Source organism: Gossypium hirsutum, chromosome A11 (assembly GCF_007990345.1).
Source record: "Gossypium hirsutum isolate 1008001.06 chromosome A11, Gossypium_hirsutum_v2.1, whole genome shotgun sequence".
In the NCBI taxonomy this organism is placed as follows: Eukaryota; Viridiplantae; Streptophyta; class Magnoliopsida; order Malvales; family Malvaceae; genus Gossypium; species Gossypium hirsutum.
The window spans coordinates 50,634,205-50,643,512 of record NC_053434.1 but is presented as its reverse complement, the minus strand read 5'-3'; the positions used below and the strand labels follow the sequence as shown (position 1 = coordinate 50,643,512).

At 36.1% G+C, this 9,308-nt stretch overlaps 1 non-coding gene across 1 annotated transcript; it reads left to right on the top strand.

The window, feature by feature from the left end:
* The first annotated feature begins 5,867 nt into the window (after positions 1-5,867).
* Positions 5,868-5,974, top strand: LOC121210748 (small nucleolar RNA R71). Its single transcript, XR_005905863.1, has one exon. It is a non-coding gene; the product is annotated as a small nucleolar RNA R71 (small nucleolar RNA).
* The last annotated feature ends 3,334 nt before the right edge of the window (positions 5,975-9,308 follow it).

The following is a 9,308-nucleotide window of genomic DNA, read 5'->3' as shown; positions in this document are numbered from 1 at the left end:
AGAAGGTTTCAGCTAGAAGAAAAATCAAAAAGGAAGAAAGAAAATGGAGGAAAAAGAGAGAAAGAAGAAATCAGCACCAAGGAGAAGGAATTTGCGTTTTCGGCTTTTGTGAGAACTCAGAAAGGATGAATGGCAGTGAAAGCTTTCAGGTGGCTAACCTTAATTCTCCAAGACAAAAAAAGAAAAGAACCTAACCCTAATATCAACTAAAACAATTGGCCCAACCTCCTTAAGGCCCTTGCCAAAATTCGCTTAAGTGATCACAAGCCCGACACATGCCTAAAATTAAAAAGTAACCATATGCCTACCTTGCAACTTGAACCCTAGAGCTTTAATTCCTTCCCATACGCCATTTCTTTTAGGAACTTAGTGGCGCCACCTTGCCACTTTACCAAGGCCTTATTTGCGTCATAATTTACGAAGTTCTTCCTAAAAGCTCAATTAACCAAGTCTCCTATTCACTTAAAATCCAACCTTGATATTTTACCGTGTTTAACTTAGGCTTGGGCCTTCTAAAGGCCCACTAACACAGTTAAACACAATTCAAATATTTAGAACACCAAAATTTCAAAATTTACCAAAAATCACAAAAACCCAAAAAATCCCGAAAATCAGGGCGTTACAAGTAGGTAGAATATAAGACGAAGCTATTCAAAAGTAAATAAGAGACAATGGAATAAAAATAGAAACAAAGATAAAAATAAAAATAATAGTAAAACATGCACGCCCATGTTCCTCGGGGCGTGTTGGTGCACATGGCCGTGTCATTTTGACAGTTTCAACCACGGGTGGTGGGCACGGGAGTGTTGCACGCCTGTGTTAATTTCTCAGTTTTATCCATGGAAGGTGGGCACAGGCATTCCGACTACCCGTGTTAATTTATTCGCTTCTCTCACACCCGTGTGTATGTGCCCACGCCCGTGCTAATTTCTCAGTTTCGACCATGGTTTATAGACACGGGTGTGTTGTATGCCCGTTTTGATTTGGCAGGATTGCCCACGGCCATGTCACACGGTCGTGGAAATGTATCGAATCCTATGTTTTGGGAAAATTTTTGCTCTACTTTCACACGGCCGTGTCTCTGCCCGTGATATAAGCATGACCTAAGGCACGCCCGTGGGTTAAGCCGTGTTTGCCCTTATCAAATGTCAACATTTACTAAAGTTAGACTATGAATAGTTAAAGAAAAATTAAACCCTATTTAGTGAGGTTAGCGCTTGGGTTGCCTCCCAAGAAGTGCTTATTTAGTGTCTAAACTCGACTCTACCTGATGGGTATATTTAGGGGAGTTTATGGAGCCATAGCTCCTCTCTATTGTCTTTGAAATTCTCATCGCTATAAAATTTTAGGCAATGTCCGTTTACCTTGAAAGTGCGTTGTGATGGGTGGCTTTCCTCTATTGTGCCATATGGAAAGACAGTTTGGTCTACGAATGGACCTGACCATCGTGATTTAAGCTTTCCCGGGAATAATTTGAGCCTTGAGTTATACAAGAGGACAAGATGTCCCACTTCAAATTACTTGTGTTGCTTTAAACGAGCGTCGTGGCGGCGCTTCGTTGCTTCCTTGTATAGACATAAATTCTCATATGCATTGGTTCGCCACTCATATAACTCGTTCAACTACATCAACCTATTTTCACCTGTAAGTTTGAGATCGAAGTTTAGAAATTTTATAGCCCAGAATGCCTTGTGTTCTAACTCAAATGGTAGATGACAACTTTTTCCATAAACAAGTCTGTAAGGTGATGTTCCTATGGGGTTCTTAAAAGTAGTTCTATAATCCCATAAAACATCATCTACTTTCATCACCCAATCCTTCCAGTTTAACTCTATTATCTTTTCTAGGATACATTTAAGCTCTCGATTTGCTACTACAACTTGGCCACTAGTTTGAGGGTGGTAAGGGGTGGCTGTTCTATGGTGAACACCGTATTTCTTAAGGGTCTTGTCAAATTGGGCGTTACAAAAATGAGTACCCCTATCACTGATAATTGGTCTAGGTGTTCCAAATCGAGAGAAAAGTTTCTTAAGGAATCATACTACAACTCTAGCATCATTAGTAGGTGAAGCTTGGGCTTCAACCCATTTAGACATTTAATCAACAGCTACTAAGATGTACTTATTCCCAAATGAACTAGGGAATGGACCCATGAAGTCGATACCCCAAACGTCAAATATTTCACATGAGAGCATATATGTCTGAGGCATTTCATCACGTTTGGAGATATTACTTGTCTGTTGGCATTTGTCACAAGAAGTAACATACCTGTTGGAGTCTTTGAGTAGAGTGGGCCAATAAAAACCTAATTCGAGGATTTTATGTGCGGTCTTATTTCCACTGTAATGTCCTCCAGTCGGTCCTGAGTGGCAATGTTCCAAGGTCTTTAATGCTTCTGTCCTTGTAATGCATCTCCTAATGACTTGATCTACACATATACGGAAAAGAAAAGGGTCTTCCCAAAAGTAGTTTTTCACATCAGTAAAGAATCGCTTCTTTTGCTAATGTGTCAACCCTTTTGGGATAATGTTAGTGGCTAAAAAATTTATTTTAGATATAGCAAAAAATTGTTCTTTAGGGAATGAATCATTTATTTCAACGTCATCTAGCTCTTTGGTACTTGAATTTTCAAGCCTGGAGAGATGGTCAGCCGCAAGATTTTCAGCTCCTTTCTTATCCTTAATCTCCAAGTCAAATTCCTGCAATAATAAAATCCATCGAATGAGTGGAGGTTTTGCATCAGTTTTAGTCAAAAGGTAGCGAAGAGCAGAATGGTTAGTATAAACGACAACTTTAGACAATATTAGTTATGGCCTAAATTTATCGAATGCAAAAACCACAGCTAGCAGCTCTTTCTCCGTGGTGGTGTAGTTTTCTTGTGCGGCTGTCAAAGTTTTGCTAGCATAATAGATAGGTTGAAAATGTTTATCTCTTCGCTGTCCCAAAACTGCACCTATTGCAAAATCACTCGCATCGCACAATAGTTCAAAAGGTAAATTCCAATCAAGGGCAATTATAATTGGAGCTTTAGCTAGTTTATCCTTTAAAGTATTAAATACTTCTAAACATTCCTGATTGAAATTAAACGGCACATCTTTTTCTAGTAATTTAGTCAAAGGCTTAGCTATTTTATAAAAGTCTTTAATAAATCTTCTATAAAACCCAGCATTTCCTAAAAAGCTTCTAATACCCTTAACCGAATTTGGGGGAGGTAGTTTTTCAATGGTTTCAATTTTAGATTTATCAACCTCAATCCCTTTACTAGAAATTTTATGTCCTAACACAATACCTTCTTGAACCATAAAGTGACATTTTTCCCAGTTAAGCACAAGGTTTATTTCCTCACATCTTATTAACACTCGTTTTAAATTTTTAAACCAAAGATGGAAAGAGTTACCGAAAACTGAGAAATCATTCATAAATACCTCCATGACATTCTACGATAAGCAAATGTACTGTATGGACATGTAAATGTCAACTTTTCTTGATCTGCAGGAGCTATTGGGATTTGAAAATAGCCAGAGAGTCCGTCTAAAAAGCAGTAGTACATGTGCCCTGACAATCTTTCCAAATTTGGTCAATACTACATGTGCCCTGACAATCTTTCCAAATTTGGTCAATGAATGGAAGGGGGGAGTGATCTTTTCTCGTGGCATCATTTAGCTTCCTATAATCAATGCAAACTCTCCAACCTATGACTGTCCTTGTTGGAATGAATTCATTCTTCTCATTGGCTACAACAGTCATGCCTCCTTTCTTAGGAATAACTTGCACTGGACTTACCCAAGAACTGTCAGAAATAGGATAAATAATTCAAACATCTAGGAGTTTAATTACCTCAGCTTTAACAACTTCCTTCATGTTGGGGTTCAATCGTCTTTGGGCTTGCATGCATGGCTTTTATTCATCTTCCATTAAAATTTTGTGGGTGCAAAAAGAAGGGTTGATCCCTTTAATGTCAGAAATTTTCCAAGTTATGGCCCTTTTATGCTCTCTTAGGACTTGGAGTAATTCCTCTTTCTCTTTGGGTTGCAAGTTAGACGCAATAATTACCGATAATGTAGAGTTATTTCCAAGGAATGCATATTCGAAGTGATTCAACAATTGTTTAAGTTCTAGTTTGGGAGGTACTTCAATAGAGGGTTTTTGCTTAAGTTCATCATTTATCTTAATACCCTCATATTCTACTGGTCTTGGGGAGGGTTCATTGGAATTCAGTTCATCTCCTATCTCAGAATTATCATCCCCCTCCTTTCCTTGGGCAAGACATAGTTCCAACGTGTCCTTATGTAGGATTTCCTGAAAAGAATCTTGAGTAGCATGATCAATAGAGTCAATAAAATTCATCCTGTTCCCTAGAAAATCTCATGGCATTATAAATTCTAAAGATAACCTCTTCGTCACCTATTCTAAGTACCGATTTACCATCACCCATATTAATAACAGCCCTAGCAGTGGTTAAAAATGTACGACCTAAGATTAGAGGCACTTCAACATCCTCATCCATGTCAAGCACAACGAAATCAACATAGAATATAAATTTATCTACTTTTACAAGTACATCCTTTATAATTCCCCTAGGATATTTAACAAATTTATCAGCTTATTGAATACTCATCCTAGTAGGTTTAGGTTCCCCAAGACCAAGTTTTTAAACATTTTATATGGCATCAAATTAATGTTAGTGCCTAAATCAGCTAGTGCCTTATCAACATTCAAACTACCAATTAAGTAGGGAATAGTAAAACTTCCTGGGTCTTTCAGTTTGGTTGGCAGTTTATTTTGGAGTATGGCCAAGCACTCCTCATTAAGTTCCATTATAAATAAGTCTTCAAACTTCCTTTTGTTTGTTAGAAGCTCATTTAAAAATTTTGCATATGTAGGCATCTGCAATATAGCTTCAACAAAAGGTAAGTTAATATGTAGTTCTTTAAAAACTTCAAGAAATTTACAAAATTGTGCATCTATGTGGTCTTTCTTCCACTTTGCTGGATATGGGATTGGTGGTTTATATTCCTATGGTATTGGATTGTCATTGTTTTCGAGTTTTTCCTCATTTCCTTTGTCTCTTTCAGATTCTTATGGTGGCTTCTTTTCGGATTCAGCTAACACCTTCCCACTCCTTAGTGTAACTGCTTTCACATGCTCTTTTGGATTGGGTTCGGTGTTACTAGGTAAGCTTCCTGGTGGTCTTTCTGAAATCATCTTAGCCAGCTGCCCAATTTGATTCTCGAGTACTTGGATCGACGCTTGCTGATTTTTAAGTGCAGTTTTAGTGTTCTAAAAATGGGTTTCCACTACTGAAATAAATTTTGACTCATCTCCTCAAGGTTCGACTTTTTATCTTGCTGGTAAAGTTGTTGTTGGAAGCCTAGAGGATGTTGTGGTCTCTGATTTCCTTGGCCTCCCTATCAGAAATTTAGGTGGTTCCTCCAACCTGCATTGTAAGTGTTATTATAAGAATTATTTTGAGGTCGAAAATTATTACCAAAAAAATTTAATTGCTCGTGTTCCATGTTGTGGCCATAAGGTAGGTATTCTGAATTGCTTGTCCCACCTCCATTTGTATTGAATTGCATTACTGGGTGAACCTATGAAGAGCTAAGTAAACCTTCAAATTTTTTATTCAAAAGTTCACCTAATTAGAGAGCATGGTAACCAAACCGGCGTTAAAAACACCAGCTGCTATCGTTGGCTTTGTCCTCATGATTTGCCACTGATAATTATTCAGTGACATCTCCTTTATAAATTCATAAGCCTCCTCAGGTGTCTTATTATTGATAGTCCCACCAACAGCTGCGTCAATCATCTGTCTAGCCGAAGGATTCAGGCCATTGTGAAATGTTTGAACCTGCAACCATAAGGGTAGCCCATAGTGAGGGCACCTTCTCAAGAGGTCCTTGTATCTTTACCATGCATCATAGAGTGTTTCTAGATCCATCTGCACAAAAGAAGAGATACCATTCCTTAATTTGGCCGTTTTAGCCTGCGGAAAATATTTAAGTAAAAAATTTTCTATAATTTGTTCCCAAGTAGTGATCGAAGTAGTGATCGACCCTCGTGGTAACGAGTTCAACCACTGTTTAGCTTTGTTCCTCAATGAAAAGGGAAACAACTAAAGGCAAATGACATCATCAGAAACGCCATTGATTTTAAAACTGTCGCAAAACTCCAGAAAATTCGCCAAGTGATTGTTTGCATCCTAATCCTGCAACCCATCAAACTGAACAAACTGTTGTATCATTTGAATTGTGTTAGGTTTCAGTTCAAAATTATTTGCATCAATAGCCGGTCTAACTATACATGACTCAGTTCTTGTTAAATTAGGTTTAGCATAATCATACATAGTGCGTGGAGCAGGATTCTGATTTACTGGATCAGCAGAAATCGTAGGAGGTAGTGGATTTTCTTGATTTTCATCCATTTCCTCGGTTGTGGTGTGAATGTCATCCTCTTGCTCTTCCTCTGTGTATCATAGGCTTCGCCTTATTTCTCTTTGGTTTCTGCGAGCTGTGCGATCGTTCTCACTATCAAAAAGTAATTATCCCGACGAGTTTCTTCTAGTCATACACTATAAAAATCTGCCAGAAGGGAGTAAACGAAAAATTAGAAAAGAAAATAAAATTTTAAATTGCAATAAAAGTAAAATGGCTACAGTAATAAAAATCGAGTGTTCCTAATATTTAAGCTTCCCCAACAATGGCGCCAAAAACTTTATGTGATGTGAATCGTGATAAGTTTTATAATTTGTGAATGTCCGTTCTTGAAAACTAACTATTGTCACGAAAAAGGCAAGAACACCTTATCGAACAGTAGTATACCTTATGGCAAGACCAGGATGTCGAACCCAAAGGAACTAAAAGTACTAGTATTAACTTTCTTTTTATTATCTAGCATAAAAATAAAGGGGTTTGTTTTATCTAAACTAATTACTAAACTAAGAATGCACAGAAAGTAAATTGGGGAAATAACTTTTGGGAAAACTGAATGATTTGGACAATACCTAAGGGAAAAATCCACCTAGACTTCACTTGTTATTGACTCTGAATCAAATGATTTATTCACTTGACTTGATCCGTAGAAATTCCAAAGTTATATTATTATCTCTCTCGAGACTAACAACATCTAACCCTAGGTTGATTAATTGAAATCTCTTTCTAATTAAAACCCTTAGTGTTGCATTAACTCGATCTATGGATTCCCTTATTAGGCTTCACCCTAATCCGAAAAAATTATGCCAGCCTATCTCTAGGCGTGCAATCAACTCCGCTTAATTATGTTAGATCTACTATTAGGCAGAGACTTTTGCTCCTCTAAATAAGCACATCAATACTTGAATCAATATCTTGGAATATAAAAATAAGAATTAAGAACTCATAATTAAGAACAAGTCAAATATTTATCATATGATTCAGATAATAATAACAAGATCCGTCTTAGGTTTCATTCCCCTTAGGTATTTAGGGGGTTTAGTTCATATTTATAGAAGAAAACATCTCAAAAGAATAATGATAACAAAACATAAAGAAAACCCAAGAACTCTTGAAGGGAATTCAAGGGAGATCTTCAGTTTTGAAGGTGAATCCGGCTTCTGAGATGGATCAATCGGCTTTCTTCGAGCAATTCCTTGTCTCCTACTCTGTGTGTCCCTTCTAATCCTCCTCTAGTGTGTTTAAATAGGCTTTAGAATGCCTAAAAGACCTCAAGAGTGGCCTTTTCTGAATAGGACTAAACTTGGGCTCGACAGAGACACTGTAACAACCCGTTTTTAGGGTTAATCAGAACAGTGGTTTCGGGGCCACTAAATCCGATGAGTAGGTTTGTAAATATTATATTTAATATTTATGAGTTAATTGTGAGTTTTAAAAAAAGGTTTTTGATATTGTGATTTTTGTTTTATAAGCGATTTATTAAGCTCAAGTGGTATGACCCTAAGGTCAAGTGGGTTTAGAAAATGAGGTATCGAGACCTCATTTCTATAAACCGAGTCGTAAATATTTTTATAAATATTTACGGAGTGGCAATAAGATGATATTAAAGTTTCGTTGAAAAATTTTATTGTTTTGATAGTTAATTAAGCAAAAGGACTAAATCGCGCAAAGCGTAAAAGCTGTGTTCTATAAGTTAAAGATATTAAATAGCTATGGAATTAAATAGTGGGAGTCCTTAAGTGGTAATTATTCCATAATTGTTGGTAGTGGAATTCCATGGCTTGGTATAATGGAAATTATTAATGTATATTAAGGTTAAATATGGTATTTGGTAATTATAATAAAATAAAATAAAACAAAAGCCAAATTACATGCTATCATCTTCATCAATAGCCAAATGTGAGAAAGAAAATAATGTTCTCAAAGCTTTGAAGGTTCGGCCATGGTTGTTCATGCATGTAAGTCCATGTCGTCTCAATTTTTAATAATTTTTACGTTTTTGAGATCGTTTCTTCGTAATCTAGCTGGCCCGTACCTCTAATTTTAAAATTGTTAAAGTATTTGGATGATGCCATTATTGAATGTTTGAGTATCTTGTTGTTTGATGATGAGTAATAAATCTTTGATGTTTGATTTTCATGTTTGATTAAGTGATTTTTGATAAAAATGTGTATTAAGGACTAAATTTAGAAATTTGTAAATTGAGGGGTCAAAACATGAAATAAATAAAAGAAATGGGTTGCTAGAGACCTAAGGTAAATTCGGCCTAACATGGGTTTGATGAAATTTTGAGTAATTTGTGTTATTTTGAAATAGGGATTAAATTGTAAAAATGTGAAATGTTAGGGGATAAAATGTAAAATGCCCAAATTATGTGTCTTTAGATAAAATTTAATGAAATGTTGAATAAGTGAGTTAATTTTGATATTAATTAGATTGGCAAAAGTAGAATTCGGATTTGGATCGAGGGCAAAATCAAAATGGTCGATTAGTCGTCTCGTTCCGATTATCGTCTTCCGAGGTAAGTCCTTAAGTAATTATATTTGATTTGCTGCGCGCTTAAGATTATATAATATGATAAGTAATTATTTGACGTTTACAAGTTCGAATTGCAATAAGTATATTGAATTTCGGCTATAAAGCCGAATATGAAATGGATGATTTATGTATATAATGTGGCCGAATGACTATTAAGTGATGATGTGAAAGTGTGTAATATGTGTATACAATTTTATTGTACTTGTTTGTATAAAGTCGAATGTGAATTGAATGGTATATATGTGGTGACAGAATAGCTATTATGAAACAAAGTCAAAGAATGGGATATTTGTATAATAGATGAATTGTGACTATTGTTCCGACTTGATCGAGGTTGTG